The sequence below is a fragment of the Drosophila ananassae genome (genome assembly GCF_017639315.1).
Source record: "Drosophila ananassae strain 14024-0371.13 chromosome Y unlocalized genomic scaffold, ASM1763931v2 tig00000093, whole genome shotgun sequence".
In the NCBI taxonomy this organism is placed as follows: domain Eukaryota; kingdom Metazoa; phylum Arthropoda; class Insecta; order Diptera; family Drosophilidae; genus Drosophila; species Drosophila ananassae.
This window is the reverse complement of record NW_025319056.1, coordinates 803,866-822,470: the sequence shown is the minus strand read 5'-3', so window position 1 is coordinate 822,470 and position 18,605 is coordinate 803,866. Positions and strand designations below refer to the sequence as shown.

General features: G+C 39.4%; 1 long non-coding RNA gene across 1 annotated transcript; it reads right to left on the bottom strand.

Moving 5' to 3' along the window:
- Window positions 1-1,475: 1,475 nt before the first annotated feature.
- LOC116655683 lies at window positions 1,476-15,612 on the bottom strand. The gene is made up of 3 exons (XR_004310749.1): window positions 15,547-15,612; window positions 15,504-15,506; window positions 1,476-1,492 (listed from the first exon to the last, which is right to left on the bottom strand). It is a non-coding gene; the product is annotated as an uncharacterized LOC116655683 (long non-coding RNA).
- Between the last annotated feature and the right edge of the window lie 2,993 nt (window positions 15,613-18,605).

Genomic DNA, 18,605 nt, shown 5'->3' with positions numbered 1-18,605 from the left:
TTTCATTTAGATTCCATATTCCATATACAATAATGCTTCCAAAAAGAAAACAAAAATTTCAGACAAGGTTTTTTAATGTTATTTTTGTATTTTTATTATAATTTATATAAAAATTTTTTGTAAAATTTTTTAAGATATTATGTGTTAAGCTTTATAACTAGTAAGGAGTTTAGATTTTCAGCACTAATCGAACTTCTTCGTTCACTTAATATAAAGTGTAGGGCTGCACAACCTGCGCTAGTGCACTTATATGCGGAATCTTAAGTTGCAAATCATTAAAAAAATCCAATATATTTGAATTTAATGGCAAGCGACCAAATGTTACGTCGAAGTTTTCGATGTCAGCGTAAATTTTGGCAAGTTTTGTAGAAACAGGATCTTTTTTGCTTTCTGAAACGGTTTGCAAATCGTCCAAAAAAGCCGAGAACAGCGTCTTCTCTTCAGATGAGAATGCGGTTGAAAGAATTGACGAGACTGAGGAAGCAAACATCTCTTCATGCTCAGGAGTCTCGAGCGCTGGAACATTTCGTGTTTGTGCCTTAAATAATAAAGCGACAATAATTATGCAATGTTTTTTGGATTTTAGTTTAGTAAAAGTATTAGTTTTTTACGAAGACAATTTTAATTAGTTTCTGAAAACAACAACATAAACAAAACAGGACCCAAATTTCAAACATTCTACGGTATACAGCTTACTTCTTTCAACTCATATAAACGAAATGCTGTTTTTTTTAAATTAGCAATTGCTAACGATTTCTGATAGTTCTTTAACAAACAATTTACCCGAGGATCCATGTAAATCGCTGCATTTTCTAACAATTTTCTAACAATCATTTTCTAACAATTTTGTCTCTCTGATGTTTATCTGTGCCGCTAGTTTTTTTTAATTAAATTGAAGCTATTCTCGCATTTTAATTTTAGGTTCAACCATAATATGACGAACTCACTATAAACTAAATCTTTATCTTGTAGCTTTAGGGTTGCCTGATATGTGTCACTAAAAGCGTCAATGTACGTCTCGATCCAATCCCAATCGGCCTCTACACAAATATTAGACTGCGTTGCCAAAAAAGTCTAAATAAAGTCCAATAATTTCTTTAGCATTAAATACGTTCAATTCCGCCTTGTAGCAACGTCGAGAGATGGTATGTTTTTTTCATTCTCATTTAAGACACGTCTGCATAGATTTTATAAATATATAATATATATATATTTATACTATCTGACACGGCAGACTTCGTACTGCCAGCTGTTTTTTTTTTGTTGCGTTCAAAATCTTCTTTTGTGACAAAATTACAAATTTTTCAAACTTAAAAAAATTATCTGATACAGTAAGAACTGAAGATAGCTAAAATTAAGTTTCGCGGAGCTATCATTTTAATCATTTTCAATCCCAAAAATTAAAGTGTACCCTCTTAATTTATTCAACTTCATTTATTGAATAAAACATGAAGTTTTATTATTATTTTCGATACATCATGTTGCTTACTTACTGTCGCCGCTTGGCCGATCACGGGGAATGCCTTTAAACAAAACACACTAGTGCTGGACAGTAGTTGGAGTTCGTTTTGTGTTGTTGATGTTTTATTCTGGAAGAGTTACATTGATTACTTAGCTCTTACAACTACTTAGTTTTTAACCTACCGCAGTTTCTCTTCCCTCTCATTGTGATGGCGCAAATCGGTCTAATTCCGCCTGTTCGTCCGTAGAGCATTATGCGGCAACTACGTCAAACTTGAACTCACGGAAGTAACGGTAGGTCCCGGAGTCGTAGTCAAAACCGTAAATAGTCCTGACTAAATTTACCTGGATTCTGCAAGGGACTGCTCGGGTTGGCCAGACGCTTGCTGTGATCAGGCATGAGTTGATGTGCTTGAAGTCCTGGGGTGGTTTTCCTCAAGTACCGGTGGCTGATTCCTTATCGGCCGGTCCTACTGGCGGTCCGTTTCACGGGAGCAACACTCGAAGTAGGTTAGGTAACGCGGGGTCTACTGGTGGTCCGTTTCACGGGAGCAACACTCAAAATAGACTGGTCTGCCGCGGAATCTCCTCGTGGTCCGTTTCATGGGAGCAACACTCGAAGTAGTTAGGTAATGCGGGGTCTACTTGTGGTCCGTTTCACGGGAGCAACACTTGAAGTAGACTGGTATGCCGCGGATTCTACTTGTGGTCAGTTTACACAGGAGCCACTCGAAGTAGATTCGATGATGAAAGTTCTACTGGTGGTCCGTTTACACTCGAGCCACGCGAAGTAGATAGCTTTCAGAGAGTCCTACTTGTGAACCGTTTTACACAGGATCACTCGAAGTAGGTTGATTTTAATGCCGTGGTTCAGACACTGAGTAACGAGTCGATTGACTCTGATTTCGGAACTGTCTTTATTTCAGAAGAATAACTCTTATATAAGATGCTAAATTATACATCACTAGCTGTCCCGGCAGACTTCGTACTGCCAGCTGTTGTTTTTTTTGTTGCGTTCAGAATCGTCCCTCTGTCCCTCTGTCTCTCTGTCTCTTTGTCTCTTTGTCTCTTTGTCTCTTTGTCTCTTTGTCTCTTTGTCTCTTTGTCTCTTTGTCTCTTTGTCTCTTTGTCTCTTTGTCTCTTTGTCTCTTTGTCTCTTTGTCTCTCTGTCTCTCTGTCTCTGTCTCTCTGTCTCTCTGCCTCTCTGTCTCTCTGTCTCTCTGTCTCTGTCTCTGTCTCTCTGTCTCTCTGACTCTCTGTCTCTCTGTCTCTCTGTCTCTCTGGGTCTCTGTCTCTCTGTCTCTCTGACTCTCTGTCTCTCTGTCTCTCTGTCTCTCTGTCTCTCTGTCTCTCTGCCTCTCTGTCTCTCTGTCTCTCTGTCTCTCTGTCTCTGTCTCTGTCTCTGTCTCTCTGTCTCTCTGGGTCTCTGTCTCTCTGTCTCTGTCTCTGTCTCTGTCTCTGTCTCTGTCTCTGTCTCTGTCTCTGTCTCTGTCTCTGTCTCTGTCTCTGTCTCTGTCTCTGTCTCTGTCTCTGTCTCTGTCTCTGTCTCTGTCTCTGTCTCTGTCTCTGTCTCTGTCTCTGTCTCTGTCTCTGTCTCTGTCTCTGTCTCTGTCTCTGTCTCTGTCTCTCTGTCTCTCTGTCTCTCTGTCTCTCTGTCTCTCTGTCTCTCTGTCTCTCTGACTCTCTGTCTCTCTGTCTCTCTGTCTCTCTGTCTCTCTGTCTCTCTGAGTCTCTGTCTCTCTGTCTCTCTGACTCTCTGTCTCTCTGTCTCTCTGTCTCTCTGTCTCTCTGTCTCTCTGCCTCTCTGTCTCTCTGTCTCTCTGTCTCTCTGTCTCTGTCTCTGTCTCTGTCTCTCTGTCTCTCTGTCTCTCTGTCTCTGTCTCTGTCTCTGTCTCTGTCTCTGTCTCTGTCTCTGTCTCTGTCTCTGTCTCTGTCTCTGTCTCTGTCTCTGTCTCTGTCTCTGTCTCTGTCTCTGTCTCTGTCTCTGTCTCTGTCTCTGTCTCTGTCTCTGTCTCTGTCTCTGTCTCTGTCTCTGTCTCTGTCTCTGTCTCTGTCTCTGTCTCTCTGTCTCTCTGTCTCTCTGTCTCTCTGTCTCTCTGTCTCTCTGTCTCTCTGTCTCTCTGACTCTCTGTCTCTCTGTCTCTCTGTCTCTCTGACTCTCTGTCTCTCTGTCTCCATAGAACCAATTACCACTTTTGAATGAGCATAATATTCAATATCGGGCTCATACTGGAATGCTAGACGCAGGAATGAATCAGATATAAATGCTCGATGTACCTGTTGTCGTTGTTGGTTATTTTTTCTTCGTCTATTGACTGTGAAACAGCGTGATTGTCGTTGTTGTAATCTTCTGACTTCATTGCGTTCATCTCGTGTATCTTCTGGCTCTTCTTGATGCAATCGCGTCATTCTGACACGTGCATCAGTATTTTGTAGCTGGATTTGTTCTTCTGTTCTTTCGGATCTGCTATTTTGCAACTTTCGAGCTCTGCTTGTACTGCGGCTCATATCAACCCCTTTGCGTTTTCTTGGCATTGCTTGTCATTGTAATTAATCAAAGTGAGAAAATTTCCCGCTCATAAAGTGTCACTATCACAATACACTTGTTGCTGGCTTAAGACAAATGAATTTGAAAAATAATTTCCACAATACACGTGATTGATTTGATGGTTTTAAATTAAAATTTTTCCAATATTTTTCACAATTTTTCAATGAACACAATATCGGTTTGTCACATAAAATTAACTGAGCAGAGAATAATGAGAAGCTGTCAAACAATGAATCACGTACCGGCGCCTACTATTATTGTAGCCTCCATTTTATCAAGCCGTTTCGGAGGAGTACGGTAACGAAAACTGTGACACGAGAATTTTATATATTAGATTAAATCTAAGAAAGGTCAAAGTTCTGTACGTGCTAAAACTAAGGTTAATGCCAGGGTCACCCACCTCTGAGTCTGCTGACTCAGGGGTTGTTTGTTCACGTACTGCTTTCCACACGCATTTCGGCTTCGCTGACTGGTTTCGGCTGGCCTCGGTCAGTCGGTCATACTTCCCGCTGATCACGCTGATTCTGCTTCCGGAGCCATCGACTAGTGCCGAGTTAGTAGGTTGGGTATTGGCTTATGCTAATTATATGTTTTAATTCCCGATTTAAAATAAAAAAATAAAAATTAGGATTTTTATTTTATAAGTTTTATTATTAAATTCAAGAATGAGTTATAAAGATATCCTATTGGATTGATCGTTGATTATAAACTGATTTTACAAATTCAATTTTCTTATAACTATAGCTTTTATCGGTGACAGCGACGCTGGCAGCATAGATGGACTTTGGTTGAATAGTTTTGATTGGTCAGAGCTTTATGCTGACATGTAGGTTCCCAGGATGGGCACTTGTTTATGAATTTGGAGCAAAAGGGGTTTGATGTTTACGTCTACTGTCGTCGATAAAGGCGTGTGAATGGTTTATGTCTATGTTTATGTCTGGATGCCAATGATAATGCTATGGGAAAGGGTTTGTGTCTAGCCTATTTGAATTATTCCCACAGTAGGCTCTGGAATGTTGTTTATATACGATTTGATAGGTATGGCAGGGTATACTGGTTTTATGGGGGATTCGTTATCTAGGGTATTTGCAGATACATTAAGTGTATCTGTGGATACACTACTCGCCCCTCCTTTAGAAATTTCAACATCCTTGTTGAATTCGACAACAATTTCCTTGTGGTTGGCTAAACGCTTATAAGTGAATATTACATAAATTGTTATGCTTACAACTATAAGTATTAGGCTTATAAATACAATCCATTTGTAGACAATATCTTGTTTTTGTTGATTGATTAATGATTCTTTAAGTTTTAAAATTGGTGTTGGTTCATGTAGAGTTACATTGGTACTTGACAATATTATTTTATATTCATTTATATTCTTTGAAGTAGTGAATTTGATATTTCTTATTTCAAGTGTACATTGGCTTAATTGTATAATATTATTTCCTTCAATTGTTTTATTAAATAATTCACAATTTTGGTTAATTTGCGTTTTACTTAAATTATATGTTATTATAATATTTGGTTCAATGTATTTTATAAATTCTTTTTCTGAAATAAAAGTGTGTTGACAAATTGCTAATTGATTTGTAAGGATCTTTGAAATACATTGGTCAGTTACTAAATATTTTTGATCCATTACATCCACTAAAGGATTTGCAGAATTTTCCAAATAATAAACACTTTTATTATTATTCATAAAATATTCAAATTTATCATTTATGTCAATTTGGCGGCCTAAATTATCTGGATATTTAATTATTCTGTATTTTTGAGTTTCATTAAAAGATGTTGGTATATGGGCTAAAATAAAAGTATTTTTGGTTTGACTGCATATCCAAGCTGAAGTCTTTATTGATAATAATTTTTCTTCATTAATGTCATCTAACTCTTCATGTTTTAATATTTTAGGATTAAATATTCCAATTCTTGTTAACTGAATCCCCATTTGTAAATCTTCAATGTATTCTAGAAAAATGTGTAAAGAATATCTAAAAAGGTGCAAGGCCTCATTTTCCTCTTCTTCCCGTATTAATTTATTTATGTCTTCTGTATGTTTATTTATTATACCAATGATTTCATTAAATTCTGAATTTTCTATCATATTTTCTTTTATATTATTTAATTTTATTTCTAACTCTTTTTTATCTTCTTCTGTTAGTGTACCAAACAAATATTTGTGAGCTGATCCTACAATATTTACTAATCCCCGTTTTTTTCTATTTGATGGGATAATCCCTTTTATTTCATGTTTTAATTGTTTAAGTGCTAAAGCTATATCTGGAATTGTTTTATATAAATTTTCATATTTTATAAATTCTTGGTATATATTTATTACTTGGTATTATATTTTTGTTTGATTTATTTCTATCATGTGGTGTTCGTAATTAAGAGGTATTTTTATAGTTCCTGTATTCAATAGTAAATAGCCATTTTTTGAAGTAATTGGGACAGTACTAATTTGTTGAGCCGTTATTAATGGTAACGTTGTCCATGGTACTATTATTATCACTTTCAATATCAGAGTCAGAATTTTCAACATTTCTGGAATAACGAGAAAAATTGCGTTTTTTAAGTTTTTTAAATTTACTTTTGTGTTTTATTACTTTGTGACCCCTATTTATTTCCTGCCAGTGTTTTTCATCTTTTTGTAAAATTTTTCCTGTTTTCTTAAATGGATTAACAAGTTTCGGCTTACGTTTCATATCTTTTTCAACTTTTGCATAATTTAAATCTACCTCATACTCTTTCCGTTTTTCATTAATTTTATCAATTTTTGATTCTTTTATTTTTTGGAAATTTTTATTAGGTTTCATACCGAAAATAAATATTTCAGCAGGGGTTCTACCTGTAGTGTCATGTGTTATTTCATGATTATAAACATATGTAGCTTTTTCGATATTCATGAGCTTGTCTTCCGCATCATTAAGTGCATTTATGATTCGTAATTTTTCATTAATTGTTTTGTGAACTCTTTCTATATCAGCTATACCATTCTTGCTGTTAGTAATTTCGATCTCAATATTTTCTTTTTCTAACCAATTTTGTAATGATTTGCATACTAATCCGGGATCTTGATCCATTTTTATTATTTTTGGTTTACCTAACATATTAAATATTTTAAGTAATGCTTTTTTACTTTCGATCCAATCTGTGGTATGAGTTTCTATAATTGAAACAAATTTTGAATAGATATCAATACAAGTTACAAATTTTCTTTGATCAATAAAATAATAGTCAATTACATATTTTTCACGGATATTTTTACTTTCAGGGGTTTTTTCAAATGTTAATGCTACTTTTCTATGTTCTGCCTTGCATAAATTACAAATATCGCATTTATTAATTATATTTTGGATTAATTTTTGTGCATCTGGAAAATAGAATTTAGCTTTTAAATCTTCATATGTTTTTTTAATACCTTGATGAATAGTTTTCTCATGAATATTAATTACTTTCTCGTGAAAATCTGCGTAGGTAGATATATTAGGAAGTATTACTGATGTTTTCATTAATTTTGTTCCCAAATTTGGTTTAATTAATTCCATGAAAGCCCTTTGAAATATTGCGAAATCTTCGTCATTATTTATGTACATTACAAAATTGTGTCCACATACAAATTTAAGAATAATATCTTTTGCTGTACGTTCCGTCATGTTACTATATTTTATTGTATTAATTGTTTTATTAAAATACCGGACTAATTCATTACTATCTTCATTTCCCTTTTCAAATATTAATTGGTGACTGAAAACATTAATTGGACGCTCTGTAATCTGAATACAATTGCCATTATCTTCTTGGGCGCTATGTATAGTAGCTCCTGTGCTTTGTAAATCATCTTCGTTTTGAAATGTTTCTTCTAGTTGTTCATTATTTGATTCTTTTTTAGGTAGCCTAGTTAAGGCGTCTGCTACATAATTTTCCTTTCCTTTAATGTAATTCATACCACAATCATATTGACTAAGATATATTTTCCATTTTTGCAATTTCATATTAGGTTCTTTAATATTGTGTAACCAAACTAGTGGTTTATGATCGGATGTAATTTTAAATTTTCTTCCAAATAGATAGGGTCGGAAGTACTTAGTTGCCCAGACTACGGCTAATAACTCTTTTTCGATAGTTGAATAATTTTTTTCATGATCATTTAATGTTCTACTTGCATAGCAAACTGGTCTACCTTCTTGAGCTAGGACAGCTCCTAAAGCATAATTACTAGCATCAGCAGTTAATTCAAATGTTTTTTCAAAATCTGGATATCTAAGGATTGAATCATTTGTAATTAGTGTTTTTAATTTTTCAAATGCTTCAACGTAATTATTATCTTTGACAGTTATTTTTGAACCCATCTTAAGGCACTGGGTCATTGGTTTAGCAATTTTTGCAAATTCTCTAACAAACTTTCGGTAAAATCCACAAAGACCAATAAATGATTTAATTTGTTTAGGAGTACTTGGAATTTTAAAATCGTGAATAGCTTGAATTTTATTTGGGTTTGTTTTAATTCCTTCAGTAGTAATTATATGGCCTAAAAATTCTGTTTCTCTTTTCATGAATTCGCATTTATCTAATTGAAGTTTAAGATTGGATTTTCTTAATCGGACGAAGACTTTTTGAAGGGACTGAATATGTTCTTGTAAGGAGGTCGAAAATATAATAATATCATCTAAATATACTAGGCAATGAGTTCCTATTATATCGTGAAGAATATTATTCATACATCGCTGGAATGTAGCAGGAGCATTTTTTAGACCGAAAGGCATTCTAGTATATTCATAGTGTCCTTTCTTGGTGGAAAAGGCTGTTTTTTGAATTGATCTTGGGTCCATTTCAATTTGATGGAATCCCTTTGCCAGATCTAACGTTGTAAAATATTGACATTTTCCTAACTTATCTAGTATTTCATCCATATTGGGAATGGGGAATTTATCGTCAATAGTTATCTCGTTAAGTCCTCTGTAATCAATAGCCATACGAAATTTTGGAATGCCCGATGCATCCATTTTCTTGGGTACTATTACTATAGGACTACAATAAGGAGATTTAGATTTGCGGACAATACCTTGTTTAATCATATCTGCTATTTGGTTTTCTACTTCATTGTCATAAATATAGGGATAAGTATATGGTCTTCTATAAATGGGATCTTCATGTTTAGTTTTTATTTTATGTTTGATTTCATTTGTGAAGGTCAAATTGTCACCCTCATGATACTGAATATCAAAGAATTTGGACATTAGAGAATGTAGTGCCGATTTTTCCTCACTGTTGAGATGATCATCTCGAATATAACTAGTTTTTAATTCTGTTTCCAATGCGTAAATGTGTTCTTCATCCTCTAACTTGTTTGTATAATTTTTGTTATGTTCCTTTATTATATTGATCATTGGAAATTCGTAATTATTTAGTTTAACAGTATTCTTTCCAAAATCTATTTGGGCTGATGTAAGGTTTAAAATATTACGTCCTAAAAGAAAATCGTAATGATTGGAAAATTCTTTGACAAAAAATTTTTGTTTTGATTTAAATAATTTTGGAATTATAAATTCAATGGATTTATTCAAAGTGACTGAATTTCCTACTGTTTGAACTTTTATATTATTCTCTTTAATTGGATATTTTAAAAAATTTTCATTTATTAAACTTATACTGGAACCTGTGTCAATAAGGCAAATGCATGGTCTATTATCAATTTTTATTTTTATTGCTGTTGTGTTTCTTCCGAGGCTTGTGTCTGAAAATTTTCAACTATTTCCATTGGTTCTGGTCTATTCTGTTGGTCTGATTGTTTTTGAGGAACATTAACAGACCGATTATAATTTGGAGAGTTTTGACCTGATGGATTTTGAGAGTATCTATAATAATTATTATAGTTTCAATTTAAATTTCTATTTGAATCAAAAGTATTTTGTCTTTGTTGATAATTATATGTCCCACGATTATTATAATTTTGACTCCTATTGTTTCCTACATTCTGATTGAAATTTTGGTTTCTGTCCCTTTGATTATTATTAGAATTATTAGTATTAGAAGTATTAGATGTGGAGACCATTGGTATATTATATCGATTTTCAACACTTCGGGAAAAATTATATATATCATCATCATCATAAAGACCTACAGCTTGAGCAGCTTGTTTTAATTTAGTTGGAGTTGATATATCGTATTTGCATATATGTACACTCGTAATGGTAATTTTTCACGAATTACTTCTGCTATATGATCACCTAATATTCTTGAAAATATAACAGTGTTTGCTGCATTATTATCCAGACTTAACTTATTACAAATTTTACTTGTCTGTTTGTCTAAATCATCAATAAACTTACGTAAACTATTTTGATATTTAATTTTATGTAAATCCATGATCTCATGAGGTGGGGGTTTTGATGAGTTGAATTCACTGATGAGTAAGGTTCTTAATTCATTCCAGTCCTGGGTTGAATTCCTAAGAAGAATTGTACGTGCAGGTCCAACGATGAGGTTTAGGATAGCTCCTTGAATGATTTCATTCTGAGTAGACGATGTTGTTTTGTATTGGGTAATCAAGTTATCAACACTTTTTATAAATAGTGCTAAATACATTGTATCACCATCAAATTTGTCAATTTGTTTTAGTTGCATGAAGAAATAATTCATATTGCTGTCAGACAGGATGTGCCTTGCTGCAGCTGATGTGGATGCTTGTTCAGATTGCATTTTAAAGTTTATTTATTTAATTTGGTATATATATGTTTTTTTTTTATTTTTTTAAATTGTCTTGATTATGTTAATAATTTTATTTTATTTGTTTATTTCAAATAGACATTAGAAATCCTCATTCGTGATTTGACTAATGCTGAGTTCCCTGGTATTAAAATTTTTTTATGTAATGTTTGTTGCACTTCACACTAGAAATCCTCATTCGTGATTTCACTAATGTTTAGAAATGTTTATAGATTCGTTTTGCGGATACAATAAATTCGCGATGTATTTAGTTCGATACTTAAAACACGCGAGGATAATTGTATCCTACCGACTGCGCCAATTATATGTTTTAATTCCCGATTTAAAATAAAAAAATAAAAATTAGGATTTTTATTTTATAAGTTTTATTATTAAATTCAAGAATGAGTTATAAAGATATCCTATTGGATTGATCGTTGATTATAAACTGATTTTACAAATTCAATTTTCTTATAACTATAGATTTTATCGGTGACAGCGACGCTGGCAGCATAGATGGACTTTGGTTGAATAGTTTTGATTGGTCAGAGCTTTATGCTGACATGTAGGTTCCCAGGATGGGCACTTGTTTGTGAATTTGGAGCAAAAGGGGTTTGATGTTTACGTCTACTGTCGTCGATAAAGGCGTGTGAATGGTTTATGTCTATGTTTATGTCTGGATGCCAATGATAATGCTATGGGAAAGGGTTTGTGTCTAGCCTATTTGAATTATTCCCACAGTAGGCTCTGGAATGTTGTTTATATACGATTTGATAGGTATGGCAGGGTATACTGGTTTTATGGGGGATTCGTTATCTAGGGTATTTGCAGATACATTAAGTGTATCTGTGGATACACTACTTGCTTACATTATTAATATGCTAGTAGGTCTGATGCTTGTATATCGTGACCTGCTGATGCATCTTGATTAGGTAGTAGGTCTTGGCACTAGGTGCGAACACCGCCAAATTTTTTTCCTCTGCTATCCCTATTTAGTGGGACCGAATAAATTGAACTTAAATACCAAAGCTATCGATACATATAGTACTGCGGCGCTAAGTTTAAACTTGACTAACTATCGATAACCCTAATCCGTTATGCGACATCTCCACACCCGTGAAGCAGCCACATTCACCACATCCAGGACAGCTAACTTCGAAGCGGGACGCATTATTGTCTTGGCTCGATCGTTAGTCCGCACTGCCGCTCGATGAGGTACTCCATCTCTCCCGGTGAACACCTCTTCCACGACGCCTCGTTTCCACTACCTTCGTGGTATGGCAGGATCACAGATGAACACCAGGTCTCCTCGGCGAATTGGCTCGACATGCTTGCACCATCTCTCCCTGCGCACAAGTGAAGGCAGGTACGCATGCACCCATCTCTTCCAGAATCGATCCCGTATCATCCTCGCTATGCGCCACTGCTTCCTGGTATCGCATCTCACGAACTCCTGTCCGTCATCCTCGGGAAGATCTGGGACATGGGGTGCTCCCTTCAGCAAATCGTTGGGTGTCAGTGGAGCCTCCTGGTCCACCGTCACTGGTAGATGAGTGAGCGGACGAGAGTTTACTATGATCTCCGCCTCAATCAGCAGGTTCTCCAGTACGTGCTCCTTGGGTGCAAGTTTCTTCATCGTGTGCGCCAGCACCTTCTTCACGCACTGCACCATCCTTTCCCAGGCGCCACCCTCAGCTGGGTTCACTGGGCAATTGAAGATCCCTTCGACTCCTTTGGACGACAGCTCGCCCTGGACTGTGCAGGCTCGAACACTTCGCTGAACCTCCTGGCTTCGCGGTCGGCTCTAACAAAGTTCTTTCCATTGTCGCTCCTAATCCTGACGATGGGTCCACGTCGGCACATAAAGTTCCCAATAGCGATTATGCAGGAATCGGTGGACAAATCGTGAGCCATCTCCAAGTGGATAGCTCCGGTCCTCTGGTAGGGGATCCATCTCGGGCTGAGTTGGTCGTGCCCTTCGCAGCTTGCAAACGTTGCATTTGCTCACCACCCTTCGTAGCAGCCTCCGTAAGTTCGTAATCCAGAACTTCTGCCGGATCGCTCTGATGGTTGCCTCCGTTCGCTCTGATGGCTGCCCTTGGCGGCTTTCCCTTGGTTGTTCTCAGCAAACGCTTTTCGCTGCGATTGCCGTACTAGTGCGCGCTCAGCTTCAGCGCACTCCATCGACGTCAGTCCGTGATCCTCTCCATCGTATCGAAGTCCACGGCACCGTCGAATAAATCTGTGCTCCTCAACAGTCGATTGTAGTTCGAGAATCTCTGCAAGGATATGAAGTTTACCATGACCAAGGCAAACTCACATTTCCTCTTCGTCGGGCGTCGGAGGGATCCACCCCTCGCTCGATCTTGGCCAGCTTTCCTCTGGTCCTCGTAGAAATGGTGGACCGCTTAGCCATCGCGAACCGATGCTCAGGTCCACGGCCTTGCGCGGCCTCGTCGCGTCGTCTGCCACGTTTTCGCCAGACGGAATCCATCTCCACTGGGACGCCTTCGTGGATTCCAAGATCTCCGCTACCCGGTTACCGACGAACTGCTTGTATCTCCGGTGAGTGCTGCTTATCCAGTGCAACATAGTCTTAGAGTCCGTCCATAATACACAGCTGCTGATCGCCACACCGTGCTCTTGCTTGACGGAGTCCATCAGTCGCGTGCCCAATACTGCTGCTTGAAATTCCAGTCGCGGGATCGACATAGTCCTCATCGGAGCGCACTTCGCCTTGGAGCTTATGAAATGCGCCTGCACGTTTCCGTTCTCGTAAGTGGCCCGCCAATAGGTCGCTGCTGCGAACGCCGACTGACTGGAGTCCACGAAGACGTGCAGCTGTAGCATCCGCACGCGTATACTGCCGAAGTAGTAGCGCGGGCATCGGAACTATTCGATCTTGCTTATTTCTTGCCGCCAATCCTCAAAGGGTGCGTCCAAATCATCTGGTGCGGCTCGTCCCAGTTGACTCCATTCCGCCAAATCTCTCTCATTAACAATTTGGCAGTCACCATGTAGCAGCTCAGGAATCCAATCCTCGGTGTCGCATTGTTGTACGGCTTCACAAGCAGGCGCGCATTCGCCTTCACTGCCTGTACATCATCCCGACGTAGGCTCTACATCGGAACGTTCAAATTGGCTACTCCGTACACGTTCTTCTGCCCAAGGCGCTTTGGCTTGCCCGCTGCACTAATCTGCAGGCTGACCACTTTCGTGTGCTCTTTGGCAGATTTCCCACCAAACTATTGCACGTTCAGTTGGCGACTCTCGCCTTTCAGGTTCGGCTGCGGATGAGTTCGTCGTCGATGAGCGTGACAGACGATCCTTCATCCAGCAATGCATAGGTATCGACCTGCGTATTCTCCCCGTACAACGTCACGGGTAGAATCCGGAATAGTAGGTGGCATCCAATCGAATCAACGCAGCTCAGGTTTCGATGCGTCAATTCCTGGCGGTCACACGTCGGTCGCCTTTCATCCTGCTCACGCCCCGCGTCTATAACTGCGGCTGACGTGGAACGGCTCCTCTTGTTGGAATCCACTGGTCGTGGTATTCCACTCCGTTTGCTGCTGTCTCTGAACAGCCGTCGGTCCTGACTGCTTCTCTGGTCGCTCCTGCGGCCTCCCTCTGCGACGTACGGCCATCTAGGATGTCCAGGTAACTCGTGGAGAAGGTAGTGATTCCTCATTTAGCATCCGTAGACGTTGCATCCGCGGCTCTTCCTGCTGAACCGGGACATGTGTCCGGGCTCCAGACACGAGAAGCATAGCCTCAACTTCCTCGCAGACTCGATCCGCGTCGTCGTAGAGACGCCATTGAATTCTTTGCAGTCCCTGATCTGGTGTTGGCCCTCGCATATAGGGCAACATCTGGGGCGGTCGGCATACCGCTCCTCCTCGCGAACGCTATTCGCGTGCAGGATCCTTCGCTTTGTTTGCTTCTTGGCTCCAACGTCCATGATAGTGCACACCAGTCTTGCGAATTCATGAAGCCATTCGCTCAGGGGCACCACTGTCGGATACGGTTGTATCGTGACCGCGTGCTTTGCCCAGTCCAACCTCTTACTCAGCGGCAACTTGGCGATCAGCTCCTCCATTAGGGTTGGGTTCCCTAGGTGCTGGCTGTCGATCGTGGTTGACTGCAGGAACGCTGCCAGGTTGCTCACCTTCGTCGCGAACGGCACGATCCTTGCGATGTTGGCCTCCTGAATTGGCTGCACATCGCGCACGCTTTCCAGTTGGATCGGTCATTCCAACGCCGATTCCAACGGGATCCCTGGCGGCCTCTGCTTGTCCTCCACTTGCCCTAGCCTTTTCCAGCTCCGACTCTAGACGTGCGATCCTTTCCATTTGGGCCGCCACTTGTACAGTTGTGGGGTCCGTAATGTGTCCCGTTGCTTCGGGTGCAGGTTAATTGCCGCTTTCCTGGCGGCTGTTCCACTTTGCTTCGGAGTCTGTGGCCGCTGCCGATCACCAGCCACACTCGCCGAGCTTGCCAGGGTGCAAGTTGGCCGATCACGGGGAATGCCTTTAAACAAAACACACTAGTGCTGGACAATAGTTGGAGTTCGGAAGAGTTACATTGATTACTTAGCTCTTACAACTACTTAGTTTTTAACCTACCGCAGTGTTTCTTACCTCTCATTGTGATGGCGCAAATCGGTCTAATTCCGCCAAATTTTTTTCCTCTGCTTTCCCTATTTAGTGGGACCGAATAACCTGAACATAAATACCAAAGATATCGATACATATAGAACTGCGGCGTTAAGTTTAAACTTGACTAACTATCGATAACTCTAACCCGTTCCGCGACACTTACAAAACAGAGTTTTCCTGAAATACTGGCTATTTATAAGTTTTAAATTTGATATTCACAGACACACACTGTTAAAATACAGTCTGTTAATTAATTTAAAGCTTTCTCATAAACTTTATTTTTTGTTTTGTGGTGCGTAAATAAACAAAGAAGACGGTTTTCCGACGCGCGAACATGCGACGTCTAATTGTCCATGCGCGAAACAGGGAAACTCCAAGTTGATTCCACAAACTTCAAATGATTGTCCTTGCGATTTATTTATGGTCATCGCAAAATCCAGACGTAGTGGAAATTGTAAGCGTATGGTCGAATGGTATGTCCGTTGGAATCATCGCAATCCGCGGGATCAAGACATCCTCTCCTTGGTATTTTACTTTTATGATTGTCGCTTCAATGACGTTATTCATCAGTCTTTTCACAGCCAGTCTTCCAGTATTATGGCTATCAGATGGCATCCGATCTAATGCTATTTTGATGAAGAAACATTTGTAATTGTTGGACAATGGTTATCTTCACTGTTGGATTGTGAGCACAACGATTAATAAATTCCGCATCTGAATTTCCCATAAAATAAATTTGTAAAAATTGATGATCTGCATCAGGTAGTGGTAACAGAGTTCCCAGTAAGTGATAAAATTTTCCTTGTATCTGTGATTTTTCAAAATTTGGCCATTAATTATTTCCTATATATATATTTTAATACAAACCTTAATATTTTTATATAATACCTTTGTCGGGTCAGGCAGCAGCCACGGCATAAATCGAATCATATATAAATAAATGTAACATATACATAAATGTATTAATTATATTTTATCATATAGTCATTTTCTAATCCCTGTTGTTAGTCGCAAGCCGACTCTTCTCGGCCGCTCGGCTTTATTTTATTGTTGTATTAAGTTAACGAGCTTTCGCCCGTCCCATGCTAAAAGGCGGGCCCACTTGTACTCTTTATCTCAGTGCATACGCATCATAAATCGGAGCTTTCTGTCTCGATTTCATATGCGAATAAATAAACATTTTTATAACGTGGTGAAACAAATAACACAGGCCGACAATTTCCAACTTTTTTTTCCTCCACGAATAATTTTACCTGCTCCATAACCTTTAGGATCCCCTGAACCAAAGTCCAGAACAAACATAGGTTCTATCACCCACAGTTTCCGCGTTACACCTAAGAGAAGAAATCGATCAAATTTTACCATATATTGAATTATGTAGGCCGCGTAATGGCGATGACCATCATTGTTTCCAGTACATATCATATTTGAAATGTATGTGTACCAATTAAAATTAAAAAATGGTATCTAGCAGTTACCATATCTTTGGAATACTCATCCAAAGTTGAAATCTGTGATTTTCTACATTAATTTTTGGTCTTCTATGATTTTTTTCCAAACATTTGCCCATGGAAGATTTTTATTTTCTTATTGAAATCAGTAGATCATACTATGTTTTAATTTTGGGTTTAAGGAAAAACTCGAAATAATTTTATTGAAACTATTATAGGTGGTTAAACAAAATTTTTTTCAATTAAATTGGAGTTTTTAATCTCATATTTTTAAAAATCCAGGGGGAGCTTGAAGAGTTAGACATTGCTGAAATAAGCAGCGACTTGCGATGGACAGTGTCTGAGCTTGTAGCTACGATGCATGCCGAAATCGAGCACGAGACGTCGTTGTGCTCTGCTCGAATTGCTGCCCATTCCACCCTTGCCAGCGGAGTTTCCAGTGTTCAGGTGGAACCAGCGCTTAGTCGGAGTTTTCATGCCTTGCCTCCTCTTCCTCTTCCTACTTTCAGCGGAGGATATTCAGAATGGGCTGAGTTTCACTCGGTCTTTTCGACGATCGTAGGCTGCAATCTTTATATAAGTAAGGTGGAAAAGATTCAGAGGTTCCTCGGAAATCTCCGAGGAGAATTATGATGTCGCAGCTTTTGGAGAATCGATTTAATAACCGTCGGTTGATATTTCAGGCTCATGTGAACGAGATTTTGGGCCTCAATCTATTGGAAGGTGACTCTGTGGCAGCGCTTCGAGGGCTGTCCGATAAGTTCAATGCCCATATGCGAGCTTTAAGATCGCCGGCTGCATCATTGTCCAGGTACTTCTTCAAAGGTTGGATCCAGCTACTCAGGCCAAGTGGGAGGAAAGTCAAAATGCTTCGAACTCGGATCTCATCCCTACTTGGGAGTCGATGGCAGAGTTTTTGGAACAGCGTTGCAGGACTTTGGAGGCTATGGATGTGGCCTTGGCCGCTTACGCGCCAGGCACTCAGGTGGGAAGACGTAGAGTCGCAGATAACAGTAGAGCCTCCTATATTATTACTAATTCACCTGCCTCTCCTTGTATATTATGCGGTGGGTGGTCCCATGTAGTTTCTGCATGCCCAAGATTTTTGTCATTGCCCCCTGAGAGCCGCCTTGGCGAGGCTAGGGGACTAGGTCTATGTCGGAAATGTCTCCAAACTGGCCATCACCTGCGTGAGTGCCCCGCTGATAATTGTCGCAGTTGTGGGAGGAGGCATCACAGTCTGTTGCATTTTTGGAGTTACAGCCTTCCAGCAGCCAGCCTTCTGCTGTGCTGTCTACATCAGCCGCAGCCGAGTGCGCCGAGCCAATAGGCGCTTCACCATCCACGGCTAATGCACTAGTTGCCCAGGGTCGCAGAGGTGAGATAGCCTTACTGGCCACAGCGAACATTCTCATTCGGAGTCGTTCTGGGGTTTTTGTTCCATGCCGGGCTCTTTTGGATTCTGGATCGCAGGTGCACGTGATTACGTCACGACTGGCTAGTCAGCTGCAGCTTCGTAGACGCAAATCGTACGTGGCAGTGTCGGCCATTGGCGACACTGGCTTCGCGACAGACGGATTCTCTGTTGATGTGCTCCTACGATCCTATTGCTCTGGATATTCGGCCCTCGTCAACGCTGTAATCGCCACCAACATCACGGACCTTCAGCCTAGTTTTAGCTTGGATGTCTCCAGCTGGAATATTCCGTCAAACCTCACTTTGGCTGATCCCCAGTTCTTTCGACCGCAGCGGATCGATTTACTTATCGGAGCCAGT